Source organism: Oxyura jamaicensis, chromosome 2, assembly GCF_011077185.1.
Source record: "Oxyura jamaicensis isolate SHBP4307 breed ruddy duck chromosome 2, BPBGC_Ojam_1.0, whole genome shotgun sequence".
Classification (NCBI taxonomy): Eukaryota; Metazoa; Chordata; class Aves; order Anseriformes; family Anatidae; genus Oxyura; species Oxyura jamaicensis.
Genome location: NC_048894.1, coordinates 26,839,734 through 26,849,757, shown reverse-complemented (window position 1 = coordinate 26,849,757; position 10,024 = coordinate 26,839,734).

Sequence of the window (10,024 nt, the reverse complement as noted above, 5' to 3'; positions counted from 1 at the left end):
GTGTTTGGCATTAATAAATCCGACTATAAACTATTAAAAGGCAATGGAAAATGCAAAGGCTGCAAAAGAGAGAGTTGTCTTTACTCATTTCCATTTCCTCCTTTTTTCCCCTGGCTAATTCTGATTGGAGTTCTGTCCACCCATGCCCAGGGCATGCCTTAAAATCCTGAAATAAAGTGAAGTTTTCAAAATGGCTTATCTTATGGATGATATAATAGAATTGAGTTGACTGTAAGACTTTGTTTTGCTTGGCACCTGTGTTATGGGTGTGGTACTATCAAGGATCATGGCCCACATATACACATATGCTACACAATTTCATATTGACATGTTTACCAAGCAATCTTATTCTTTTTAGCTTAATTTGAAAGGAAAATTTCAAAGAGAAGGTGGAATGTACCGTAATTTAACGAAGGTCAATTATGGGCTGCCAATACTGGTGTACACACAGTGTTTGCTTTAACAAATGTGACTGATTTGGCCACAGTGTAATGGCTGTTTCACGTTTTATGGAGAAACTTGCATGTCAAACATACACGTGTTTTTTTTTTTTTTCACTTGGGGATGGATGAGCAGTCTGTGGGGAGAATGCAGAGCTGGACTTCCTCTAAGAGGCTGCCCTGCACGAGCTGCTGTAGCAAACACTTCTGCAAACCTTGTGTAGTGCTGCTCTGCTCTGCACCACAAAGCGTGCCGCTGGGTGGCTGTGCAGAGGGAAAAGCTGTCCCCTTGTTCTGGGTCGGAAAGGGAAGCAGCCTGGTGCTCTCTCTTGCTTGCAGGCCCTGTGGATCTGCTTGACCGCAGTCCCTTTCTTTGAAATGCGCTACTTCTGTGGGAGACTGTATCCTCTGCTCACATCACTCACCTTCTCACATGCTTGTGTATGTGTGGCTGGGAATGAATGGGAGGGAAATTAAATTTTAGTCATTTAATTTACAAGGAAATTAGTCACTTTGGTCTTCATGGCAGTATATAAGAAAGGAAGGAAAGACAGATCTTTCCCTACCTAGACAGGCTAGCTGTTGTCAACAGAAGGACCGTTTAATGCATGCTTTCAAAAGGTGACAAGGCAAAGGCAGGGTAAGAGGCCCTCAGCCACTTTACATGCCTTCATGAGCTGCCCGGCTGGGCATCTTCACCCCTAAGCACTCTGGAGAGCCCTCCAGAGAACACATCTACCCTAACAGCTACAGATCGGCTAATTAACCCTGCTCATTGCCATGTACAGGAGGTTGAGAATGCAAGTTTCTAAATAAGAGAAAGTACATAAAGTTAAGGTGGAAGAGGAAGTGCTGTTGTCATTTGGCAAGTGATTGACAGCATACATAATACATTTAAATATTTAATTAGATATCCAAGGTGAAACTGATTTCCTTCCGCAAGTCACTTTCTATATGCTAATGGCTGGCAAGAAACCGGCTTTACTAGCTCAAATTCTACATACTCCCATGGATAGCTGGTTTGCTTTCTTAACGATTTATTCGATTATGAATGGTTTTATCTTGACTTTATCTTGACTTCATTTACGCCATTACTTTTATGAATAATCATCAAAGACCATGAAAATATATATTAACGAGTAATTTCCATATGTTTTAACTGAAGGCTGCTTCTGCGTTCTCCATTCTCACTCATTTTTGATCAAAGAGATGACCAAATTAAAAGTTATATTTTATTTGTTGTATAGTATTTATTTTAAAAAAATCCCATTATCTTGGCCTTTCAGACTGAGGGAGACCGTTCTCTAAAGAGCCTAATCTGTGTCAGTTTGTGAACCCACAATGTGTAGCTGTAGGCACACTGGCCTAGATGAAGTACAAGTATAAATAATGCCTACACTAACTGCTAGAGCAAAACAAAGGTCTTTAGGAAAGCAAGCAGAGTTTTGACTTACCACCACTCCTTTGCCCTCTTGGGAAGGGACACACTAGTTTGGTGCTAGGTCTTTCCTTAGGGTGTCTTGGGACAATTAGAACCACATACATAGCTGTAAAACTAATGCATTTACTGTCATCTATTTGAGAAAAGAAGATTTTAACATAATAAAGAAGAGGGTTCTCTGTGCTGAAGTGTGTCACCCCACTTTCCCTTTACTCATAAGAACACCAGCCGCCTCAGTCTGACCACCTGTTATGGAAAGGAACTTCACTCCCTGCATTGCTTGCACAAACAACAATGGAATTGCCATGTGATAATACACACCACTGATCTGTAAAGTTAGCAGCACTGTCTGCATTTAAACAATGTACAAACTCTGCACTGCTATTCACGTTAATTAGATCTGCTTGCAACAAATAATTGACTTAAAACAATCCACTGTGAATTTATAGATTAGTATTCGGTGCGTGCCAAAAACTTAAATGGTACACCTCAAGTGGCAGAATAAAAAATTAATCACTGGATCTTGCGGAACATGTGTTATTTTAAAGAGCACTTTAAGAGACTGTGAAGTGAAGGGATTTTGTTCATTACTAAAATTAAAGAATGTGAAATGTATTTGTATTTTTATTAGAAATATTGGACAAAGTGCAATGTTATTGTCCTGGAAATTCTGCAAGAAGAGCACATCCCACAGTGTTTCTGTCCGCCTTACAGACCTGCCCCGAAGAGCGCTTACAAATGCTTTGGGCTACACCCCAATTTCTAAGTAAGACAAAGCTAGGGACCCTTCTTTGCCACAATTATTTTATGATTTTTAAGTTCAAACTAAGTTGAGGGCTGTTTGGCAGCCCACCAGAATGACATTTTTCCATCTTGAAACTGAGAAAACATCGCACACTTTCAGTACTGGGCAATGTGGAGGGAAGGCATGCAGGGGTACTGAAGGGTTATGAAGTCTGCTGGGATTCCCCTGGCGGACTGCACTGTGGATGGAGGGAAACCTTGGCCCTGCACATAGCATTCCTTAGAACTAGCTCTTGGTGGGTGTTATTCTGTAAACCATGCCCAGGGATTTTCTCAAGGAATGCTGCTTGGCATGGGCATAAATCACACTGACAAGTGTGGTAATAATTACTCAGCCTACTGTACTAAAATGTACTTGCTGGCCCTGCTTTATTTATAGAAATAGTGTTGAAAAAATGATTTAAGCACCTAAGAAAAATGCACCTCTTTTTATTCTTACTGATATATTTTTATATAGATAAGTAAATTTCCGTTTATTCTACAGCTACAAGCAATTTAGAAGGTAGCCAGGGCAAGAGCAAATACTTTCTCTGTCAAACCCAATGAAAATGACACATCAAAGTTCCCAACCAAAAGAAGTACATTTCAGAATGGCTTGAAGAGTAGCCAACACTTGTGGATACATTCTTTTGTTTGCCTATCTTGGACTTGTTTCTGGCAAAAGCAAAAAGGTTTAATGGATCGTTGTGAGCTAAAATGAAATTCGAGCATCAACACTGTATGTTTGTATTTCTGTGAGAGTCAATAGAAAATTTTAGTTGGCTATTATTTCCTAATTTTTCTTTGAAAAAAAAAAAAAAAACAACACAACAAGCTTAAAAAAATGTTGGAATTAATATTAGAAATTAACTTTTTAAATTAGTAGAAATATCCACATTGTTATCTGACATCTCTATGATGAGAAATGAGGCATTGTTCAGTACAATACATGTGGAACAAAGTTTTCTCCTACTTTCCAATCCTTCAATTGTTCAATTCTTTTAACCCCTTTGAACTGTTACTGCATTTTGAGTTTCATTAGAATTGGTTTTCATCTCATTAGGTTTTCATCTCTTTTTGGTTTTCTTGTCTTTTTCCAATTAGAAAATTTTTTTTCTTCTATTTTACCTTCTTTTTATATGTAAGGAAACAAAGCTATTTTTACAAAGTCTGTTGTTAGAGTTTCTAGCTAGTGAAGAATAAGAGGGGGAGAGACATTCTATTGTACCGCTTATACAATAGAAATAGCAGCAATAAGAGTTTACTCCTGTACAGAATTCAGAATTAATTCCTAGGAATAAAAGCAGACTAAGTAGCTATAATAAAGAAGCAAGGCAATCATTTGAAGGGTTCAATACTGTTTGATTTAACAGATTAGTAAAAAGGTGCTATACACTGACTGGGCAGCAAGCTATATTTTAGTATGTACTTCGGTGAGAAAACTGGAAAAAAATATTTATTTTTGTCTTTTAAAGAAAATAATTGTGTATGTGTTATTGCAGCTGTTTGTTTTCCACACTGCAAAGTGTTACATTTGCCAGTCTAATTATTTCATGGCAGATCATTGTTGTATTTGTTCTCCACTCATATTTCTGATAGCTACAAACACTAACCAGGAGACGATTTCTCATTTTGAGGCAATAGCTCTACCTAGTGATGGGAGATAGCAGCTGCATTCATACGTTTTAGAATAGTTTTTTAGTCCTCTACCAAAGAGCATTTTACTTTCTTTGAAACAATTATCCACATGCAATATTCAATAATTGTCATTCTTCCTCTCTTGCTGTTTTTATTTGTATTTAGGAAGGCACATATGTGCATCCAAGCATATTTCATGGGACACTGTTGATGATGTCTTCCAGACATATCACAACATGAAACACAATGCTTTAAAAGACTAAAGCAGCACTACTGACATGTGTGTGAAAATGTTAGAAACAAGTCCAGTTATTCCAAATGAAAAATACATCCCAGTGTGTTTAAGACTGTGTTATATATGTTCAAGCATGGATTTTGTTGTAACAACTTTACATCAGCTAGCCAAGTCTCTTACAGTGGAATTTAGCTCTACTCTAGATGAAAAGGACCTTGTTTGTATTAAAACAGCTACTGAATTGGGCAAAATATCACAATGGGACAATCCCAATGAAGAAGTGAACTGAAGACTATAATTTTTAGTTAATCATGCCGCATTGACTATATCTGTTAGTTTAAATGCTAATTCAGCTGACACTTAGTCTTTCTTACTGTATGAAAAAGAATCAGAATTTAAATTAGTTCTACCAGTATGACTAAAAACTCTAGAGAATGATTCTGCTTTATGTTATATTATTAGCATCAGACAAGTAATTTTTCTGTCTCGTTTTACAAGTGGTTAAAAAAGCATATGTAATAGTTCTTTGGTTTGGGGGTTTGTTCACCTCCCCCCAGGGAAGAGAGCATAAATTAGACTGGATTTCTTCTCATTAGCCAAGACCACTATTCAGTTAAAGTCAGCAATGTTTCATTCCTCTGTGGTCCTGGGCCTGCTTACAAAAGAGCCATTGGTATGCCATATGCCATGCCTGCAATGTGCGCTGTATGGCCAACAGCCTTTTCAACAACCTTTTCTTGTATGTGCTAAGACACATGGGGGACAATGGAAGGACTTGGGACGTTAAAAAAGGATGCTGCAGTCGTGCAAAATGCTAAGGCTTTTGTGCGGGTGGTAACAAATCACCTTACTTTGTTTTTTCTCTCAGTGCTGCACTAGACATGCCTTTCTAGTGCTTTACTGAAGATCTGAATGCCCGGCTCTAGAAAAGATATTCTTTTAACACTTCAGTGCTGTGACCTCTCAACTCTGAGGTCAGAGCAAGCCTTATTTGTTTTGAAGCTTAACATAATTAAGTAGAAAGAAAAGAAAAAAGATTAAATAAGAGAGACGACAGCAATAGGAACTCCCAGGGGGAGAGGTGACTACTTTTTATTCCAAGAGAGGATTTTGTCTGGGGGAGAGACAAATAGTCTGCATGTCCTTTAAATGTCTCCAAAGGATAAAAAAAAGAACACAGAGGAATAAAAGAAAAATAGATAAATTCAAAATTATAGGAATAAACAGCTCTGCTATAGGTTGATAAGGTCTTTAAAAGCTGTAAGCTCAAAGCTCTCTGACGTGCGGTGCAATCCCACTGGGTAAAAGCTAGACTACGGCTCATACAAATGCGAGCCTATCTGACTTTGAGCTACGGACCTGTAAACAATTTTGAATTTGATAGTTTCTGTTTTCACTTTTTTTTTTTTTTTTTTTTTTTTCCCACTCAAATGTGGGTATTAAAGCATGGTGCTGCCTGAGATCTTGAGTGCAATCACTTAAACTTTCACCTAGTTAGCTCATCATGTCACTATTCCCCCGGGGAAGAAAAGCCAAGATAGGAAAAGGGCTTTGCTCTCTGCATATGCATATCCCTGACACATAGCTGTATGTTTAGGATGTCAGACATATTACCAGAACACCCGGCATTACAAATATTTCCTGGTAAGTGTACATATATTTGACTGCATGCCTTTATATTTGTAAAGATAGCCAGAGTATACATTATCGTTGTCAATCGATGCAGCTGGGGAGGAGAAACTGATCTCCAGCTTACATTGGGTTCTGCCCACCACTAATCTCTCCCAGTGTATAATGGGCTGCCAAAGCTATCATGGTGCAAGGGCGTTTCTGCATGGCTCCAGGAGAAGCAGCCTTCTGTCTTCAAGTACAGTTCCCACCCTAGAAAATATACCAAGCTGCTGCCAGAACAAGTGTTTGCTGTTTGCCACTTGATTCTCCCTACCCCAAGAATGCCATTATATTCTTGTTACAGTGTACATTCAGGAAGAGAAGATGGAAGCACATGAAGTGTAGTACAGTCTTTAACACCGAAGTAACTTGTGGATGCTGGCAAACACAACTCCTAGTAGCACATCCTGTTCCGTTGGGCCTGTGATGATATGTGGCACAGTGCTGTGCAGCAAACACATCAAGGAAAATCTTCAAGATGGCAAATGCAGGACTCTTGGTGATCAGTGACCAGTTTCAGTCATGAGCATCCAGTCACTAAGAGTTAAAAAAGGATTGCTTCAGGCATCTGGAATCCAGAAACTGCCTATTCCCATGACTGCATTACTACACCAGTTAGGACTGGAGACAGAAAAAAAAAAATGCTATTACAGTTCAGGATGTGTTCAAGGCTAAATGGAGAGTAGTTGGCTCAGGCTAGAAATGGATACATGATGCAAAGGAAGTCATAAGGGTGTGGACAAACACATATCCATCACCTCCCCACAACCCAAAGTTCCCATTTTTTTTTAAATATAAAATGTTTCAGAATTATCCCTATCATCCCTCGAATTTTTGGTGATGGAGCATCTTTAACTATCCATATTTATGCAGATGTTCAGAGGGGGTGCAGAATGCCTGTGTTCCCCAGCTATTCACTAGTACTTGCCATGCAGAGGGGTGGTAGAAGGGCCAAGTTGAAACAGATCACTAGATGTTTTGCAGTCTTTCCCTACCTTATGACCAGGCCTGTGAATCCCCTCATTGTGACCTTCACTGTCAACATAGGGCCTTCAATTCCTGTCGGAGAAAAACTGGAGTATGTGCATTTGATGGTGACATAAAGGGAAAGGATTTCTGTAGCATTCTGGCTATTGTCTTCTACTTAAGATCTTGTTTTCTTGAACAAAAACTCTTTTTTTTCTTTTCTCCTGGTGAGAGCATAGGATGGAAATGGAGAGCTGGGAGAGCCATGATCACAAAAACAGCTGAAGCTTGTTCTCATGCAAAAAGCCATGGGACACCTCAGAATACTACTCTCTGTAAAACCTCCAGGTTCTACAGTGATCACTTTGAAACCAAAAGACCTTAATTGCATGTCTCTTTATATCACAGCCTCTGACTTTTCCGCTGTCCCCTCAGTTCTGCCTGCCCTACAAACATGGATCTCACAGAACTCACACATTTCCAGTCTTCCAGGCATGCTGGTGGCACCGCATCTGATGGATGAAGAAAAAGTATTAATCTTTAGGGAATAAACTGAGGAGCACAGACTTCAATGACGAGAAGCGCTCCACTACTGACCACCTCAGTGCAGCAGTTAACGTAGCTGCAACAGTTCAATGACATACAGCCTTCCAAAACCTGAGTGTGAAAGCAAGCCAGCTGGCCAAGAGGAAACAGTGGACTTGAGTGTTATTTGTAAATCAGTGCTCATTGATTACTGCTTGCAAAGTGTCAAAATCCTAGGGTCAGGGTGTTGAAACAGAGCAGATGCAAATTCTCTAATAGTAGTAGTGTGTTAGCCAGGCAGAGAAAGTGTGAGTTTGTTGCAGGGCAGGGTCAGAAAGGAAGGCAGATGACATTTACTCATACCTGTCCATTCCAAAGGATATCTTTGTCCCCCCACAGTTTCTCTACAAATTGTCTACAAATATCCAGTGATTCCCACTAATGCCTTTCTGTGGCTTGCTCCTGCTCCTCTGCTCCTACATTATACTTACTTACCTGGTCTCTTCCACCCTGTAAATACTCAATTACCTGTTGCCTCCAGTGGAAGCTCTTGGCCCTTCATTTCAGGTGTCCCATACCTCCAACAAAGCCATTTTGTCAGCTACAATACAACCATGCCCTTCATTGCCTGATATCACCCATGAGCACCAGAAGTCTTAAGATTAAAAAAAATAAAGAACAGAAGCACTTCTAGTTCCTTCACGGACAAGCAAGACATAAGCTACCATTTTAACATTAACACTGTATTACTCACCCCTCTTCATCATTATTTGTGAGTCATCACCCATGGCGCACCACTTTTAAAAGTTCTTTCTAGACTTATGACTAGGGAGATGACTCATTTTTGAGGTACTAGGACCCAGCCACTGCTCTAAGACAGAGTCACATTAAGCCTAAGAAGAGTAGGGGACATGGGAGGAAAAAAATGACCTGGCTCTTCCCTAACTGTATATTCCTGCATACTCTAGCTGGTGGTCCTGGAATGCCACACTGGGAGGGTGCCAAAAGGTCAACAAAACCTTCCTCTTCTACTAGTGGCAGCCAGATTTTTCTCTGGCTTTTCTCTGAGTAGCCAGATAAGAGATTCTGGACATTGGGACATGTAGAACCTTGACCAAAAGTCAATCTAAGCCTGGCAATTATCAAAATAAGAAGGAATACAGATCTGAGTCTGCTTGCAAAGAGTTTGATTTAGAAAGATGTCTGTGATCCTGGCATACAGAAATGGGAAAGTTGGAATACTTCCACAAGTTGCTTTAAGGAAATAGTGGAGAAGACAATGATATGGAGAAACTAACTACATGTGACAATGTCTGCAGGAGGGGGAAAACTGAGAGAAAGATGACTGAGGAATGAAGCTGTGAGACTCGTGGGCATAATTACGTGCAGTGCTGTATATAGACACGATAAAAGCAAAGACTGGACCCTGAAGTACAACACTTAATGTAAATGGACAGTAAAGGGCTACTTGGCAATAGTAGAGAAACTGCTAGAGAAGGACAGAGACATATCAGTCTCACACCTGTGCTATTGTAGCTAAAGAACAGTAAAACTGCCAATATCTGAAAATGGACTTTGCCTGGTATGTCTCCCATCAGTCCTATATTTAACACCAAAAATTTCATTAAAATGGAAGATAAAACATGCAAGACTTACTAAAATGGAGCAGTTATCTCCAGTTTTTACAAGAGGGTAGTAAAAGGGAGGCGAAAGATGTGGCTGTTATCCAGTGTGCCCCAGGGATGCAGACATTAGTGATGACTTAGGCAGTTTCACTGACTGTGCTTGCCCAACCTTTCTGGGTGACTTCCTGCAATTTGCTTCTCACTGCTTCTCCTTCACTTTCTCCATGAAAGGATCTGCGTTTTCCCAAACGCTTTTGCATTTACTATTAGTAAAGCACTGCACGAGATCCAGTTATGAACCAGGAACTGCCCATAAAAACATCCAGACAACAACCTAAGCCTAAGCAGACTCTTCCAAAAATAATTTCTGTGTGTCCTTGTGGGTAGAAAAGAAGCAAAAGAAAAAAAAAGAAAAAAAAAGAAAAAAAAAAAAAAGAAAAAAAAAAAAAAAACACCATTCTGCAAGCGGTGTCTCGCTGTGCCATTGCTCTTGCTCACGTTCTGCTCACCCAGGCTGTGCAAAGCCTCTGCGAACCGTACACCTGGCACCGCAGCTGCCCAAAGTCTCAGCGCTGTTTGGTTTAGGTGAAGGTGAAACAATGCTGAGTGGAAGCTTCCATGTGTTCATGGCCAGCTCAGGAGCCTACTTCTTATGCATGCAATACTTTAACACGCTTTTCTTTCTAAAAAATAAAACTTT